The sequence below is a fragment of the Drosophila rhopaloa genome, unplaced genomic scaffold, assembly GCF_018152115.1.
Source record: "Drosophila rhopaloa isolate 14029-0021.01 unplaced genomic scaffold, ASM1815211v1 contig_155, whole genome shotgun sequence".
Classification (NCBI taxonomy): domain Eukaryota; kingdom Metazoa; phylum Arthropoda; class Insecta; order Diptera; family Drosophilidae; genus Drosophila; species Drosophila rhopaloa.
The window spans coordinates 10,772,501-10,792,678 of NW_025335034.1; the positions used below are offsets into that span (position 1 = coordinate 10,772,501).

The window sequence follows — 20,178 nt, forward strand, 5'->3', positions numbered from 1 at the left end:
GTTGCATTTATTTTTCTTCAAAGAATTCAATTAGAGTAAAATAACTTTAGCTCGTACGATTAAAAATTATATTTGAGCAAACTTTAAAGCTTAAACTATTTTTATACCCGTTACTCGTAGAGTAAAAGGGTATATTGTATTCGTGCAAAAGTATGTAACAGGTAGAAGGAAGCGTTTCCGACCCTATAAAGTATATATATTCTTGTTCAGGATCACTAGCCGAGTCGATCTAGCCATGTCCGTCTGTCCGTCTGTCTGTCTGTCTGTCTGTCTGTCTGTCTGTCCGTATGAACGCTGAGGTCTCGGAAACTATAAAAGCTAGAAGATTGGCATTTTGCATGTAGATTTTAGGAGTTCCTACGCAGCGCAAGTTTGGTGCCACGCCCCCTCTGACGCCCACAAACCACAAGCTATGGCCACAGTTTTGATGCTATTATGAAAATTTTAATTGATATGTATTTGTTTCGTCAATACCTATCGATTGGCCTAATAAAAGTTTGCCACGCCCACTCTAACGCCCAAAAACCCATTAAACGCTTAAGCCTGGCTAGCGCCTACATTTCCGCCTTTCAATAGCGCCATCTAACGGATGAATTTGGAACAGCTGGCCAAGGTGCTAATTCGAGCGGCGAAAAACATACAAGAAGGCATTTTTACATTAAGTTGTTTAGCTGAGTAACGGGTATCTAATAGTCGAGGCACTCGACTATAGCGTTCTCTCCTGTTATTATCTTAATTGTTATTATGCAATTTTTATTTATATTAAAGCCAAAACACACAAATCATTTTGATCGACTACCATGCTGACAAAAAATTCCAGTTCCATTTTATAAAAATGTTAAACCAAAAACCACTAAATTTTTTTGTGTTCACATCTATCTCTTTCGTTTTGGTTAATTTGTGTGATATTCAACTGAGGATGAATAAGAAGGGGGCGTTCTGTAATTTTCCACAAGAAATGTATGCTGATTCGATTTTCACTGTGAAAATTTGTGAACTACAAGTGGGCTCCTCTGACCAAAAGGTAGGAAAAAAGAGGAGTAGTCCTCGCGAATCCAGTTATACCTAGCTTTTATATTTTACTTTGTTGTATCCGTATGGCCTAGTTTCAAAACAAAAACAAGCCGAAAAGCACAGAGAAAAACAAGAGAGAACGCTATAGTCGGGTGCCCCGACTATCAGATACCCGTTACTCAGGTAAAGGGAGTGCGAGGGAGATGGAGATAGAAACTTTGATCATGCATAACTTTTTAACGAATGGTCCGATTTGAAAAATTTCTTCTACATTTCGATAGGTATTGATAAACACAATAAAACTGCATTTTTACTTTTCCGAAATATTTAAATTTTTAAAATCGTATATAAGCGATTGTGGGCGTTAAAGGGGGCGTGGCACCTTTTTGAAACAAACTTGCGCTGCGTAGGAACTCCTAGAATCTGCATGCAAAATGCCAATCTTCTAGCTTTTATAGTTTCCGAGATCTCAGCGTTCATACGGACAGACAGACCGACAGACAGACGGACAGACAGACGGACAGACGGACATGGCTATATCGACTCGGCTAGTGACCCTGATCAAGAATATATATACTTTATAGGGTCGGAAACGCTTCCTTCTAGCTGTTACATACTTTTGCACGAATACAATATACCCTTTTACTCTACGAGTAACGGGTATAAATACTGGGATAAATTCGGACGTATTAAAAATAAGCTGGGCCAAAGAGGGGAAAATCGTCTGCAAAAGAGGTGTGGTAAAAAAACTGTCGCAATATCTAATGCAGTAATAGAGAAAAATGGTCATCTTTTTAAAACCATTCAAAAGAATTTTTAGCAGTTTCAACAAATTTAAAATGGTAGATTGTCGCAGACAGACAGACGGGCAGACGGACATGGCTATATCAACTCAGGAGATGATCCTGATAAAGAATATATATACTTTATAGGGTCGGAGATGTCTCCTTCACTGCGTTGCACACTTTTCACCAAAATTATTATACCCTCTGCAAGGGTATAAAAATTTGAAAAAGTCAACTTTTATGTTTTCGAAAATGTTCGAAGATTCCATATTTTCAAAACTAAAGGTGGGCAAAAAAATTAAAAAGTGGGCAAAAATGGGCAAACGATTAAGCTATTCAATTTTCGAAAATTCGATTTTTGTCGACCCAGCTTCTTTGAGCTAAATTATTCCTATGATGCATTCTTAATTCTCATAGTTCTTTTGAATTTGACACACAGTCATGGAAAAAATAATAGAAACGACAATTTTTTTTCGTACTTATCAAACTTTTCTTCATTCAATTTTTTTTTTAAGTTGGTTTTGTATCGACCTTATAAGTTTAATAATTTTGAATGATATTTTACGATAATTTTCAAAAAACGTAATGAACTAAAAAATAATTTTGTAGGCCTGGAAAAAATAATAGAAACGACTGATTTAATTTTATGGAAAACAGTTTTGAAGCTTCAAAGTCTATTAGTTTAGATTTTAACTTTAATATACAGTTGTGCCACCGCAAATTTTAATGACTTCGGTTCACCGGCGTCCCATTGAATCCACCAAATTGGCACAAATTGATGGTTCAATGGAGTACCACTCGGACTTCTCTTTCTTTAACAAATCTTTCCTATTTTTGGACTTAAACCCACCAATCCTCTTCTTTATTATCCCCAAAAGGTGCTCTATAGGATTTAAGACTGAGGACTGCGATTACGGCGATTCATCATATTAATAAGCGTGCAACATTGGTGAATTTCAACAATTGCAACTTCCTAACTTTACAAATGCCTATATTACTAAAAACAAGAAAGGAAGCAAACATGTTTATATACCCTTGCAGTTAACGACATTTCGATTTCGATGCCTATATTACAAAAAAACAATGAAGCTACATATATCGATTTTGCGGTGCATCGTTTCTATGGCAGCTATATGATATTGTTGTCCGATTTTAATTTAATTAAAACCGTAATTCAATAATATTTAAATAAAACAAAATCCCAAAGAACAAAAAATAATTAAAAACAAGAAAGGAAAGCTAACTTCGGACGGAGCCGAAGTTGATATACCCTTGCAGAATATTCTGTAAATTATATTCTTCAAAATTATTCATTTTGATGCATTGGCCAAAAATAAAACCCATAGAAAATCCCAACTTCCTTTACTTTACAAACACCAAAGTTATGGCATTTTCGATCAATCAGTTGTAATAAAAACCAATTTAATTAACAAAATATTCAAAAAAAAACATTAGTTTTGTATCATTGAAGAATATAATTTACAGAGTATTCTGCAAGGGTATATCAACTTCGGCTCCGCCCGAAGTTAGCTTTCCTTTCTTGTTTATAAATATATTTATAATTAATTAATTTTTATAACTTAAAATATAATCGAAATTATAACATTAAACAAAAACAGTTTTGCTTACTAGGAAAAGGAACTTTACAGTATTTATACCCGTTACTCGTAGAGTAAAAGGGTATATTGTATTCGTGCAAAAGTATGTAACAGGTAGAAGGAAGCGTTTCCGACCCTATTAAGTATATATATTCTTGTTCAGGATCACTAGCCGAGTCGATCTAGCCATGTCCGTCTGTCTGTCCGTATGAACGCTGAGATCTCGGAAACTATAAATACTAGAAGATTGGCATTTTGCATGTAGATTTTAGGAGTTCCTACGCAGCGCAAGTTTGTTTCAAAATGGTGCCACGCCCCCTCTGACTCCCACAAGCCACAAGCTGTGGCCACAGTTTTGATGCTATTATGAAAATTTTAATTGATATGTATTTGTTTCGTCAATACCTATCGATTAGCCTAATAAAAGTTTGCCACGCCCACTCTAACGCCCAAAAACCCATTAAACGCTTAAGCCTGGCTAGCGCCTACATTTCCGCCTTTCATGGCCCGTGGTACCAATGTCTTGGGGTAGATGGCGGAATACAATAGCGCCATCTAACGGATGACTTGTTTAGCTGAGTAACGGGTATCTAATAGTCGAGGCACTCGACTATAGCGTTCTCTCTTGTTTTTTATATTTGTATGTGAATTACGGTCTGCCAAAGCCTTGATTTTTCGATAAATTTTAATTCTGAAATTTTTTGAAAATACTATATCTCTATTTATATCCGTATATGTATAATAAAAACTAAACGACTTTTTTAAAACTATTTTTTCGATAACTCCAATGGGAGCTACATGATATAGTCGTACTCTTTATGCAATAGAAAATATACATTTGGAAGAGTTGCAGTTGGCTAGCTCTTAAACTGAGGTAATAGTTTACGTAGAAACGGGCAGACGGCATGGCTAGATGGACTCTCCTGGTGATGCTGATTAGGAATATATACTTTATGGGGTCAAAGACCCTTCGCTGTCAAACTACTGACAGAAATTATAATAAACACTACAAGGCTACAAGGATAAACAAATTGAAAAGTCTTTAAATTATAAAAGTATATGTTCCATATTTGGAGGTTTTAATTAGAATTAACCCAAAAGTCTTTGAGTTTTTATTTCAATGTAAACTTTTGGGTACAAATTAGGGTAGAAGATCTACTCAACGACATCAGAATATTAACCAGATCGGTCCTATTAGGGGTGGGGGAGTGAGGGGCAGGAAATCGACCGCATCGGCATAAGTTGAAGTAGCAGCAGTCGCTCAATTGCACATTCACCGTCTGGGCATTTTTACAGTTTTGGAACAGACACTCGCACACATGGGAACTACTCTTGATGCGACGGTAGTCGCCGTAAAGAGTGGTGTTGTGGGAGCGGCTTGGGGCTGGGATGTATACAATGTGGCATGCGGTATGTCATTGCAATTGCACACACATTTCTATATTGCTCTTGTGTAACTGGTTATTTTGGCTTGGGCCGGAAGTAGTTCCAATTGGAAAGACAACCTGGCTGAACGATCAGCTGCTCTGATCACTGATAAATTCGTAGGTGGCCTTCATTCATGGGAATACGGCAGAAATTTGTGCTAAATAGAATGGAATAAAAAAAATACAAGTACAATTAATTTACAGTTTTAAAAACAAACAAGAAAGGAAAGCTAACTTCGGGCGGAGCCGAAGTTGATATACCCTTGCAGAATATTCTGTAAATTATATTCTCCAAAATTATTAATACTCATAAAAATTCACAACTTACTAGCTTTAAAAACACGAAAGTTATGGCATTTCCAATCCTTCAGTTATATGGCAAGCTATAGGATATAGTCCGCCGATCCTTATGAAATTTGGTATGTCGGATTGATTGACCAAAAATTGAAACCAATAGAAAATCCCAACTTCCTAACTTTACAAACACCAAAGTTATGACATTTCTGAACAATCAGTTATATGGCGGCTATAAGATATAGCCGGCCGATCCCGGCCGTTCCGACTTACATACTGCGAGCAAAGGAACGAAGGGTGTGTGCAAAGTTTCAATTCGATATCTTTAAAACTGAGAGACTGAGACGGACATGCTTATATCAATTCAGAAGGCGATCCTGATCAAGAATATATATACTTTATAGGATCGGCGATGACTCCTTCACTGCGTTGCACATTTTTGACCAAAATTATAAGGGTATAAAAATATGTATTTCTTTATTATACCCGTTACTCGTAGAGTAAAAGGGTATATTGTATTCGTGCAAAAGTATGTAACAGCTAGAAGGAAGCGTTTCCGACCCTATAAAGTATATATATTCTTGATCAGGATCACTAGCCGAGTCGATCTAGCCATGTCCGTCTGTCCGTCTGTCCGTCTCTCCGTCTGTCCGTCTGTCTGTCTGTCCGTATGAACGCTGAGATCTCGGAAACTATAAAAGCTAGAAGATTGGCATTTTGCATGCAGATCCTAGGAGTTCCTACGCAGCGCAAGTTTGTTTCAAAAAGGTGCCACGCCCCCTTTAACGCCCACAATCGCTTATATACGATTTTAAAAATTTAAATATTTCGGAAAAGTAAAAATGCAGTTTTATTGTGTTTATCAATACCTATCGAAATGTAGAAGAAATTTTTCAAATCGGACCATTCGTTAAAAAGTTATGCGTGATCAAAGTTTCTATCTCCATCTCCCTCGCACTCCCTTTACCTGAGTAACGGGTATCTGATAGTCGGGGCACCCGACTATAGCGTTCTCTCTTGTTTTTCTATGGCATGTACATACATATATAGAATTAGGGAACTGACCAAAATCTTCTCCTCCACTTTCCAGATCCATTTGCACTTTCAGGTTGCTTTTTCATTTTCTTTCTTGAGTTTGTTTTGTTTGGGACTTAAATTGCCAACTGGTTGCGGTGAGCACGTGTTGGCTGTCAGTCATCCATCTAGCCAGTGCATTCGTCAGTCCCACGGACGTTGATTGAGATAGCAGACTGGTTCCGAAAAGAGAACAAGAAAAGAGGGATTGTTTATGAGGGGCGTCTCAGAGTCTCGGGGTTTTTCGTTTTGGGGCGTGCCCGTTGTTGCTTACCGATCTCAACATAAGCGCACATTCTTTCAGTTGCTCAATTAGATGCACTTCCGCTGGATTTCTGTTCCTTTCTAGTCGCTTTATTTCTATATTTATTTCCGTTTTGTACGTGTGATTAATGCTTGCCTGTTGGGTGAGCAATGATGTAACCAGAAAATAAAACGGAAATGTGGCTAAGATTGGGACACAAAAATCAACATGAAAAAAAACGAGGGGGGGGTGATGGGGATGGTAATTTGTATACCCTTGCTGAGGGTATTATAATTTTGGTCAAAAGTGTGCAACGCAGTGAAGGAGACATCAGGATCACCTCCTGAGTTGATATAAGCATGTCCGTCTGTCCGTCTGTCTGTTTCTACGCGAACAGTCTCTCAGTTTTAAAGATATCGAATTGAAACTTTGCACACAGCCTTCTTTCCTTGCACGCAGTATATAAGTCGGAACGGCCGGGATCGGACGACTATATCCTATAGCGGTGTTTGTAAAGTTAGGAAGTTGAGATTTTCTATGGGCTTTATTTTTGGCCAATCAGTCCGACCTACCAAATTTCATAAGGATCGGCCGACTATATCCTATAGCTGCCATATAACTGAACGATTGAAAATGCCATAACTTTGGTGTTTTTAAAGTTAGGAAGTTGGGATTTTTGGATGAGTATTAAGAATGCATCTTATGAATAATTTTGAAGAATATAATTTACAGAGTATTCTGCAAGGGTATATCAACTTCGGCTCCGCCCGAAGTTAGCTTTCCTTTCTCGTTTTAAGCATGTGATAGTGCAACATTTAAACAAAATTTTTATACCCGTTACTCGTAGAGTAAAAGGGTATATTGTATTCGTGCAAAAGTATGTAACAGCTAGAAGGAAGCGTTTCCGACCCTATAAAGTATATATATTCTTGATCAGGGTCACTAGCCGAGTCGATATAGCCATGTCCGTCTGTCCGTCTGTCCGTCTGTCTGTCCGTATGAACGCTGAGATCTCGGAAACTATAAAAGCTAGAAGATTGGCATTTTGCAAGCAGATTTTAGAAGTTCCTACGCAGCGCAAGTTTGTTTCAAAATGGTGCCACGCCCCCTTTAACGCCCACAATCGCTTATATACGATTTTAAAAACTTTAATATTTCGGAAAAGTAAAAATGCAGTTTTATTGTGTTTATCAATACCTATCGAAATGTAGAAGAAATTTTTCAAATCGGACCATTCGTTAAAAAGTTATGCGTGATCAAAGTTTCTATCTCCATCTCCCTCGCACTCCCTATACCAGAGTAACGGGTATCTGATAGTCGGGGCACCCGACTATAGCGTTCTCTCTTGTTTCATCCAAAAATGTTAAAAATTGAGTGAGATGCAGGCAATCTCCGGCGGCTCCTCGAAAAAAAACACGTTTTGCGGTGTACACAATAACTGGTCACAGAATCATCTGATTTAAAAAAATCAAATTGCATTAGTTAAAGGACAAGATTCGTCAGGTAACGCTTGCGAGTTTTTATTTTTTAATTTTTTTTTCTTTTTCTTGAAAGTTAAAAATTCCGATTTTCGCCCAAAACGTCGTCATATTTGTTGCTCTAAAAATAATAAATTTTCAAAAAAAAACTCGACAGCGTTAGCCGAGGAATTTAGAAGAGAAATACTGTGTAAAATCTCAAAACGATCCGTCCGATAGATTTTGCAGGATCATGTACACCGACTTTGAAATGGCCACTTTTCAGGAGAGCGCTTTAAAAATTTTGGACACCCAAAAATCGACTACAAAACGAGCTAACTTACCTACGTTCAACTGCCCATAAGTTCGGAAGCTTTACTCAGATCGATCTAAAACTTTAACACAGTATTCTCAAGATGTTGTGCATTCACAAAAAAAAAAAATAAAAAAAAAAATTTTAAATACGATACCATACTATACTATTTTTCTCCTCTCCCTTCGTTCTTTTTCTATGTTTTCCGCTGTTTTGTTTGCCTAATAAACTAGTAGCAACAGCTGCAATGTCAGATGAGGGTGTAATGTGGCGCTGCCACATTCCATCTTCTGTTGTTGTTTCTCTTTCTGTTTGTTGTCAAGAATGCCGAGCTTGAACAAGAAAACGAGGATGAACAAGAAAGGAAGAGAACTTCGGCAAGCCGAAGTTTATATACCCTTGCAGTTATTACAAAACGACTATACTTCGATTTCTTTGGCTATATTACTAAAAACAATGAAGCTATATCGATTTTCCGCTGTATCGTTTCTATGGCAGCTATATGATATTGTTTTGCGATTTTAATTTAATTAAAACCGTAATTCTGTAATATTTAAATATTAGCTAATCCCAAAGAACAAAAAAAAAATTAAAAACAAAGTTATACCTTAAAAAAAAATAATTTTTTACGATTGTTCCTATGAGAGCTGTACGATATAGCCGCCCTATCCGACTCGTTCCGACTTATACACCACCTGGAATAGAAAGACAACATTCTACTACATTCGATTTCTATGCCTATATTACTGTATTTTGCCATAGTTTCTATGACAGTAATGTAAGCATAGAAATCGAAATGTAGTAGATTTGTAAAAACTGCAAGGGTATATAAACTTTGGCTTCCAGTTTTATTCCTTTCTTGTTTCTTTTACTTTTCGACATATTACTTCTGAGATGAAGGTTTGCTGTTCCGGAGCAGTTGGACTCCCTGAGTAAGTTCAGGTAAACCCATTCCATTCATTAATGACTCATTTTACAAGGAATGGAACTGTTTTAAACATGAATTCTTTTGTTAATCTAATAAACAAAATGGTAAAATTCCAAAGCCGCCACCATAAATTGGATCTACTTCGTGCGGAGCCGAAGTTGATATACCCTTGCAGAATATTCTGTAAATTATATTCTCCAAAATTAATCATATGATGCATTTTTAACACTCATACTTCTTTTGAATTTGACATACATATCTACCCTTTTCAGCCTCTTTTATAATGCAAGGGAGTGACAGTAACGGACAGTATCGGTCATAGAATTAGTTATATAGGATATAGTCGGCCGATCCTTATGAAATGGTAGGTCGGATTGATTGGCCAAAAATAAAACCCATAGAAAATGCCAACTTCCTAACTTTACAAACACCAAAGTTATGACATTTCCGATCAATCAGCTATATGATATAGTCGACCGATCCTGGCCGTTCCGACTTATATACTGCGTGCAAAGGAACAAAGGGAGTGTGCAAAGTTTCAATTCGATATCTTTAAAACGGAGAGACTAGTTCGCGTAGAAACAGACAGACGGACATGCTTATATCAACTCAGGAGGCGATCCGGATCAAGAATATATATACTTTATAGGGTCGGAGATGTCTCCTTTACTGCGTTGCACACTTTTGACCAAAATTATAATACCCTCTGCAAGGGTATAAAAATTAACAAAACTATAATGACTTGATATGTATATGGAGAGTCCCTTATTTAAATCACTACAGTTTATTCAATACAATATTTATCAATTATTTGAGTAATTTCTTGTTTAACAATTTTTGGGGACACGATTTTGTATTTTAAATTATCTTTGAAGAATAAAACAAGAAAGGAAAGCTAACTTCGGGAGGAGCCGAAGTTGATATACCCTTGCAGAATATTCTGTAAATTATATTCTTCAAAATTATTCATTTGATGCATTCTTAATACTCATAAAAAATCCAAAATTCCTAATTTTAAAAACACCAAAGTTATGGCATTTCCGATCGTTCAGTTATATGGCAGCTATAGGATATAGTCAGCCGATCCTTATGAAATTTGGTAGGTCGGATTGATTGGCCAAATATAAAACCCATAGAAAATCCCAACATCCTAACTTAACAAACACCAAAGTTATGGCATTTCCGATCAATCAGTTATATGGCAGCTATAGTTTATGACAATTTTTTAAGTTAAAACAACAGTTAACCTTTCTGCGTTTTATTTTTATGGGTATCTCTTATGGTTCAGGAGTTACATATACCTGTTTAATGTAGAAAATTAGGTATGGGTCAAATAAGCTGTGAGCCACTGTATATACATTGTAGAAAGACAACTTTTGGGAAAGTTTTAAGCAGATAGCTTTAAAACTGGGGAACGGACGGACGGTCAGACGGACGGACAGACAGAAAGGCGGACGGACAGACAAACTTTGAATAAGAATAGTTATAAATGACAAATATTAATAATAATTTAATTTGATTACTTTTTTTATACCCTTGCAGATGGTATTATAATTTTGGTCAAAACTGTGCAACGCAGTGAAGGAGACATCTCCGACCCTATAAAGTATATACATATATTCTTGATCAGGATCACCTCCTGAGTCCGTCTGTCCGTCTAAATAACAGAAATAGAGGGAATTGCGGGTATAAAATATTTCCGCATTCCACAATGGGAAGTGACTACAACAAATAAAAAAGAGACAGGCACATGCGCAACTGACAAGGAGACGGATAGATACAGAGAGGAGAGAAGAAAAACGAGCGGGAAAAGAGTGACAAGGGAGGGAGGAACCAAACCACACTCGTGTGGCGCCCATAAAAACGTCATCGTTGCACATTAAACCCGCAGTAATAGTTTTTTAATTGCTCATAAAAGTCATCGAAATTCCCCGTGTTTTTCTCCCTCTCTCCCATTTATATAAATATACATATGTATACCACAAACTTAACCAGTACAGGGCAAAGTCTGTTATCCGTTTGGGACCATTAATCACTTGGTGTAGAGGCTGCGGAAAATAACGCCATCAAATAAGCGTATGCAACAAGACCACCGGTCCGGTCTGCCTTTTCAAATTTTAACATATGCACATATTTCTCATGTCTCACGTGCTACATACATACGAGTGTTTGTGCAGACGAAACGGAGAAATGATCTTGCTATTGACATTGACAATGTCATTTATAGTTAATTCGTTGCAAAATTGGTAATTTTTTTTAGAATTTTTATTGGTGATACGGATAGTCTCAGCTCAATTTTGGTTTTTGCATGTGATAAGGCAACATTTAAACAACATGTTAGAATTTTTTCATCCAAAAATATTAAAAATTGAGTGAAATACAGGCAATCTCCAGCGGCGCCTTGAAGAAAACACGTTTTGCGGTGTATACGATAACTGGTCACAGAATCATTTGAAATGAAAAAATCAAATTGCATTGGTTAAAGGACAATATTCCTTAGGTAACGCTGTTGAGTTTTTATTTTTTTTCGATTTTGTAAGGCACTTGAAAGTCAAAAACCCCGATTTTCGCCCAAAATGTCGAGATATTTGTTACTCTAAAAATAATAAATTTTCAAAAAAAAAAACTGGAAAGCGTTACCTGAGGAATTTAGTAGAGAAATACTGTGCAAAATCTCAAAACGATCCGTCCGATAGATTTTGCAGGAGAGCGTTTTAAAGTTTGGGACACCCAAAAATTCAATATAAAACGGGCTACGTTAAACTGCCCATAAGTTCGGAAGTTTTAATCGGATCGATCTAAAATACACAAAATACACAATATTCTCGAGATCAGAAAAAAACATAAAAAAACAAGAAAGGAAAGCCAACTTCGGGCGGAGCCGAAGTTGATATACCCTTGCAGAATACTCTGTAAATTATATTCTCCAAAATTATTCATATAATGCATTCTTAATACTCATAAAAAATCCCAAATTCCTAACTTTAAAAAGACCAAAGTTATGCCATTTCCATCCGTTCAGTTATATGGCAGCTATAGGATATAGTCGGCCGATCCTTATGAAATTTGGTAGGTCGGATCCCAACTTTCTAACTTTACAAACACCAATGTTATGGCATTTCCGATCAATCAGTTATATGGCAGCTATAGGATATAGTCGGCCGATCCTTATGAAATTTGGTAGGTCGGATTGATTGGCCAAATATAAAACCCATAGAAAATCCCAACTTTCTAACTTTACAAACACCAAAGTTATGGCATTTCCGATCAATCAGTTATATGGCAGCTATAGGATATAGTCGGCCGATCCTTATAAAATTTGGTAGGTCGGATGATTGGCCAAATATAAAACCCGCAGAAAATCCCAACTTCCTAACTTTACAAACACGAACGTTATGGGATTTCCGATCAATCAGTTATATGGCAGCTATAGGATATAGTCGGCCGATCCCGGCCGTTCCGACTTATATACTGCGTGCAAAGGAAAGAAGGGTGTGTGCAAAGTTTCAATTCTATAGCTTTAAAACTGAGAGACTAGTTTGCGTAGAAACAGACAGACGGACAGACAGACGGACAGACAGACGGCAGACAGACGGACAGACGGACATGGCTATATCAACTCAGGAGGTGATCCTGATCAAGAATATATATACTTTATAGGGTCGGAGACGTCTCCTTCACTGCGTTGCACACTTTTGACCAAAATTATAATACCCTCTGCAAGGGTATAACGAGGACGGAAGCTAACTTCGGTAAGCCAAAGTTTTGGAGCGATTTCACCCCATTCTTCCTATGGGAGCTATAGGATATAGACGTCCGATCGTCACGCGCTTTTACCGTGATCGAGGTATGCATAAAAAAAAAGGATTTGGAAAGATTTATGTCAACAGCTTTTACACTGCGCGAAATATCCTGCATTCTTGCAAGTTATATCCAATTTTTTCTATGGGAGATATAGGATATAGACGTCCGATCGGGGCGGTTTTCAAACTTGATCTGCGTACACATGTTTTAGGACGACTGTGAAAGTTTCAGATTGCTAGCTTCTAAACTGAGCTCGCAAACGGTATTGAAACAGACGGACAGACGGACGGACGGACAGACGGACATGGCTATATCGACTCCCCTATTGATCCTGATCAAGAATATATATACTTTATGGGGTTGGAAACGTCTCCTTCACTGCGTTACAAACTTCTGACCAAAATTATAATACCCTCTGCAAGGGTTAAAAAAATTGTTTTATGTAAACTTTTTGTGTTGACTTATATAATTGCATGTGTCTTAATTGGTCGATAATGATCATATTTTAACTTTTTCTGGTCGACAATATTTTTAAATTCTTGTTTTATTTTAAATGTAGCATCTAGCAAATAAATAGTTTCGAGATCGTCGGTGTGATTAAACAATAGTGGACGAAAATGGCACTTAATGGCCTAACTGCTCTCGTAGTTGCTATTTTATTTTTCCTTTGCCGAACCAACTGGGGTTAAGTGACAAAAGGGCGTTGTTGTGTGCTTGGGAGTTCAGATTGGAATGTTGTTTAGCTGAGACGTCGTCGCCTTCCATTAATCTGACACACAGATACTATCCATAATGAGGTTTTGTGCTGTATGTGATTGTGTGTTTAGTATTGGCATTTGGAAAGTGAGCTTCTCTCTCTCAGTTGGCCGGTTTATATAGCCCACAATTTACAGCCAGTCATTGTACCCGTTTCTGGATTTTTGCATTTTCATGCATCCGGGATAAGATGGTGGTGTCGTGCTGCTGCTGATGATGATGTGATGGCGATTGTCATTGTCGGTACACACTATAAATGCAGTAATGATGATGTCAGGTTTGCATTCTCGAGGTGCGTGAGCTTTAAAATCTAATGGACTGTTATGTTTGGAATGTCGTTTTATGATTTAATTTGAACCTGACCTTCCAAGTCGAAGTTGTTTATAGGTTTTAATTGTGGCTGTGGTGTACAGAAAAAGTTAAAAAAAATTTTCATCTTTACTTAAAAAATTCCAAGTACAACATCATCACAACAAAACAACTTTTTTTTATTTTTCAAGAACAATTTGTTAGTCCGGATACTTTTTATATTGACGGCGATGTATTGAGTGTATTGTTTTGCAGAAACAAGGTAGTAACCATTTATGTGGATAATTAAAAATGTCATTGAAAATCGAAATATCATATTCACAGCTGAAAGTTTCCTGCAACTTGTTGATATCAAATTGAGCTTTCGACTAAAATTTTTATATTTATTATAATAATTAATATAAGCCCTCGTCGAAAATAGTGCAACACTTGTTAATATCAAATTTTGTAACGAAAAAGTTTGAGCTTTCGACTAAAATATTCACATTTATTATAATAATAAAAATTAGACCTCGTTGAAAATAATTATATTAGGTAGAAAGGGTCCTTCTTAAATACCAATATCCAGTGGCTCACAGCTTATTTGATGCAGAGGCCATTCCAAAATGTATTTGGCTGTAACTTTAAAACGAGAAAAAGTTATCTTAAAAATGTCAACGGCTAAAATAATATATCTAGTTTAATAAGGGAACATAGTTTTCTTATACGAACAAGTCTTAAGAATAATATAAAACAAGAGAGAACGCTATAGTCGGGTGCCCCGACTATCAGATACCCGTTACTCAGGTAAAGGGAGTGCGAGGGAGATGGAGATAGAAACTTTGATCACGCATAACTTTTTAACGAATGGTCCGATTTGAAAAATTTCTTCTACATTTCGATAGGTATTGATAAACACAATAAAACTGCATTTTTACTTTTCCGAAATATTTAAATGTATCGTATATAAGCGATTGTGGGCGTTAAAGGGGGCGTGGCACCTTTTTGAAACAAACTTGCGCTGCGTAGGAACTCCTAGAATCTGCATGCAAAATGCCAATCTTCTAGCTTTTATAGTTTCCGAGATCTCAGCGTTCATACGGACGGACAGACAGACGGACAGACGGACATGGCTATATCGACTCGGCTAGTGACCCTGATCAAGAATATATATACTTTATAGGGTCGGAAACGCTTCCTTCTAGCTGTTACATACTTTTGCACGAATACAATATACCCTTTTACTCTACGAGTAACGGGTATAAAAACAAAAATTGTCCAATTCTGTTAGGTCACAGCTTTAACAATGCAAGCCCATACAACATTTTTAGTATTTGTTATCATAGCCCTTGGCTTTAGTGTCAGCATTCATTCGAGATGGCATTGAACCCTCCTATTTTTGTGTCGTTTCTATTTTGGACCACTCATCTAAAAGAGCATGTTTCAGCTGTTCCTTGCTGGTAATATTGTGCTTTAGTTTGTTGTTATCCAGCAAAGAGAACACATTGTGAGTGTGCAGGAGGGTTTACATGGGGATAGTTGTAGACCGGCCAATATCGTACAACTGATGCTTTGTGCTTGGGATAATTATCCTGGTAGTACCTGTAACTATTTCGAATTGTAAGCTTCTCGCCACTTTGAAGCAAAATATTTTTATTTTATATATTTTTTATATTTTTATACCCGTTACTCGTAGAGTAAAAGGGTATATTGTATTCGTGCAAAAGTATGTAACAGGTAGAAGGAAGCGTTTCCGACCCTATAAAGTATATATATTCTTGTTCAGGATCACTAGCCGAGTCGATCTAGCCATGTCCGTCTGTCCGTCTGTCCGTCTCTCCGTCTGTCCGTCTGTCTGTCCGTCTGTCTGTCTGTCCGTATGAACGCTGAGATCTCGGAAACTATAAAAGCTAGAAGATTGGCATTTTGCATGTAGTTTTTAGGAGTCCCTACGCAGCGCAAGTTTATTTCAAAATAGTGCCACGCCCCCTCTGACGCCCACAAGCCACAAGCTGTGGCCACAGTTTTGATGCTATTATGAAAATTTTAATTTAAATGTATTTGTTTCGTCAATAAATATCGATTGGCGTAATAAAAGTTTGCCACGCCCACTCTAACGCCCAAAAACCCAGTAAACGCTTAAGCCTGGCTAGCGCCTACATTTCCGCCTTTCATGGCGCCATCTAACGGATGACTTTGGAACAGCTGGCCAAGGTGCTCAACAGAGTCAACGTTAATTCTCGATAAGGATTTCTATTAAAGGAAATTGGTTTTCATTTGTCAATACCGAACTATATCCCAAGAACTATGCAAATCAAATCAAGTTAGCCAAATTGGAGGTCTGAGTCAAACAATGGCGTATGTGTATATGTATGTAAGCATAAACATATGTATGTATTTACAGCGGCAAAAAACATACAAGAAGGCATATTTATATTAAGTTGTTTAGCTGAGTAACGGGTATCTAATAGTCGAGGCACTCGACTATAGCGTTCTCTCTTGTTGTTTATCATGCCCTCGATCAACAGCAAATTTCCCACTCCTGCTGCTGATATACATGCCCAGACCAAAGATCAATATAATCTTTAAGATGGGTAACGCCTATACATTGGTTTTGCAATATGCAGCTCGTTTTTTGGTGGCGACGAAAATTCCGCTCCCTCCGCTCGCACAAAGTTGAGAGCGTAAAAATCTAAAAATAGAATTGCACAAATAAGGAAGTGCGTATGTGTGCGTATTTGTTCGAGAAGACGATTTTCGTCCAGAAATCATTTCTGGACTTAGAAACTAATTGTGTGTCAAAAGAAATTCTATGATTGAATAGGATGTTTATTTCAATTGCATTTATGTATATATGGCAATGAAGCTTGATGTAAAACTTTTTTATATACCTTAAAAATGAATATCTGCGTATTTAATTCATAGTTTCGTTTTACATATTTTTATTAAAGCTAAAAACATAACTTTTAATACAAAACATATAAAACTCCTTGAATAAATTTAAAAATATTTCAATAAAGTTTTATAGATTTGAATATACTATGATTGTTAAACAAAAACAAAGCGAACTATATTTAAATTGAATATATTTAAAGGATATTTAATTAAATATATTTCGCTTTATTTTTTAATCCATGGCTAACTTTAAAATGGAAATATTTAATTTAATTTTTATACCCTTGCAGAGAGTATTATAATTTCAGTCAAAAGTTTGCAACGCAGTGAAGGAGACATTTCCGACCCTATAAAGTATATATATTCTTGATCAGCATCACCAGGAGAGTCGATCTAGCCATGTCCGTCTGTCCGTCCGTCTGTCCGTCCGTCCGTCCGTCCGTTTCTACGCAAACTACTCCCTCAGTTTTAAAGCTATCTGCTTGAAACTTTCCCAAAAGTTGTCTTTCTATTACAGGTAGTATATAAGTCGGAACAAGCCGGATCGGGCGACTATATCATATAGCTGCCATATAACTGAAAAATCGGAAAAGCCATATCGTTGGTGTTTTTAAAGTTAGGTAGTTTGGATTTTCTATGAGTTTTATTTTTGGCCAATTAATCCGACCTACCGAATTTCATAAGGATCGGACGACTATATCCTATAGCCACCATATAACTGATTGATCGGAAATGTCATAACTTTGGTGTTTGTAAAGTTAGGAAGTTGGGATTTTCTATGGTTTTTATTTTTGGCCAATCAATCCGACCTACCAAATTTCATAAGGATCGGCCGACTATATCCTATAGCTGCCATATAACTGAACGATTGGAAATGCCATAACTTTGGTGTTTTTAAAGTTAGGAAGTTGGGACTTTTTATGAGTATTAAGAATACATCATAATTTTGAAGAATATAATTTACAGAATATTCTGCAAGGGTATATAAACTTCGGCTCCGTCCGAAGTTAGCTTTCCTTTCTTGTTATTCAAATATATTAAACATTGATCTAATGACTTAAAATATTTTAAGTAAATATGAATAACATCATATCTAATATTATCAACCTGCATTGAAATCTATTCTTATTTAGTCAAGCAGTTTTATTTGTTTTGTGTTAAAAGATATGTTTTTATAATTAATTTAAATATATAAAACGACACATTTAATTCGATATGCAGATATTCATTTTTATTTATCCATCGTTTTTTTTTGTATACCTAACAAATATTTAAAGCTAATATTATTATTCTATAAAAAATTAAACTATTTATAACAACACGAATTGAATGCTTAATTATAAAACTAAGCTACAGGATATCCTATTTATATTTAATATTACGTACATACATATTTATAACTTTTTTCCAAGTTGTCGAAAGCGTTTTGTTATATTTTTTAGAATGTTTTTTCGATGCCATTTTTTTTTAATTTTTTAGTAAAATATTATTTATTTATTGGTGTCGCTTACAATTCATTTTTAATAAGTTTTTTTTCCCCCTTTGCGTTTCTCTTTTTTCTAAATAATTAAAATAGTTAATATACAAATATTTATATAAATTTAATATATATTATGATAATAATTTTATATAATGTTATTTAATACGTATAATATAAAAATACCACATATTTTTAAATCCATATATTTAAAATTCAATAAATATAAAAAATGCATCCTGTTCAATCGCAAAATTTCTGAGGCTCCTAAAAATCGTTTACACGTCGCATGCTGAATACCCTAATGACAATGATTCCAATGTGAAGTTATGTATGAAATAAATTATTTTTATACCCTTGCAGAGGGTATTATAATTTTGGTCAGAAGTTTGTAACGCAGTGAAGGAGACGTTTCCGACCCTATAAAGTATATATATTCTTGATCAGGATCAATAGGGGAGTCGATATAGCCATGTCCGTCTGTCCGTCTGTCCGTCTGTTTCAATACCGTTTGCGAGCTCAGTTTAAAAGCTAGCGATCTGAAACTTTCACAGTCGTCCTAAAACAAGTGTACGCAGATCGGACGTCTATATCCTATAGCTCCCATAGGAACAATCGGATATATCTTGCAAGAATTGATGATATTTCGCGCAGTGTAAAAGCTATTGACATGAATCTTTCCAAATCTTATTTTTTTATGCATACCTTGATCAGGGTAAAAGCGCGTGGCGATCGGACGTCTATATCCTATAGCTCCCATAGGAACAATAGGGTAAAATCGGTCCAAATTTTATGTTTTTCAGAATATTTCGCGCTGTGTAAAAGCTATTGCTATAAATTTTTTCAAATCGTATTTTTTTATGCATTTCTTCATCAAGGTAAAAGCGCGTGCTGATCGGACGTCTATATCCTATAGCTCCCATAGGAACAATCGGATATAACTTTCAAGAATGGAAGATATTTCGCGCAGTGTAAAAGCTATTAACATAAATCTTTCCAAATCTTATTTTTTTATGCATACCTTGATCAGGGTAAAAGCGCTTGGCGATCGGACGTCTATATCCTATAGCTCCCGTAGGAACAATAGGGTAAAATCGGTCCAAATTTTATGTTTTTCAGAATATTTCGCGCTGTGTAAAAGCTATTGCTATAAATTTTTTCAAATCGTATTTTTTTATGCATTCCTTCATCAAGGTAAAAGCTGATCGGACGTCTATATCCTACAGCTCCCATAGGAACAACAGTGTGAAATCGGTCCAAATGTGTTGGTTTTCTAAATTTTTCCCGTAGTGTGTAAGCTACTGACATAAATTTTTCCAAGTCTTATTTATTTACGCATATCTTGATTAGGGTAAAAGCGCTTGCCGATCGGACGTCTATTTCTTATAGCTTCCGTAGGAAAAATAGTTAAAGGCTGCGAAAGTATCCCTTTTTTTTTGTATTTTTATATGACATTTTTGCAGTATAAAAGCAATTGACATCAAACGACGCAAATCTAGTTTATTTATGTATACCTTATTCCTTTCGCTACTTTTTCAGTTTTAGCAATTTCGGCAAAGTCTGCAAGGGTATTAAAACTTCGGCTTGCCGAAGTTAGCTTCCGTCCTCGTTTTTTATACTTTGATATATTTGGTCATTACTAAAAAATATTATACATTCGAATAATTAGTAAATAAAGTAAATATAAAGGCAATACAATATAAGTATTATTAATAATGTTAGAATTTTTAAATAAAGAGTATATTTCGACAGCGCGCTGCAGCGAATTTCTTCGCTTGTGAATACATGTGCACACATACAGTCGTCGGCTGTCGCAGTATGGGT

At 36.1% G+C, this 20,178-nt stretch overlaps 1 protein-coding gene across 1 annotated transcript in view; it reads left to right on the forward strand.

Moving 5' to 3' along the window:
* The window catches only part of LOC108043824 (insulin-like receptor), a 125,520-nt gene that overhangs the window by 43,210 nt on the left and 62,132 nt on the right, over positions 1-20,178 (forward strand). The gene's annotated exons all lie outside the window — the stretch shown is intronic.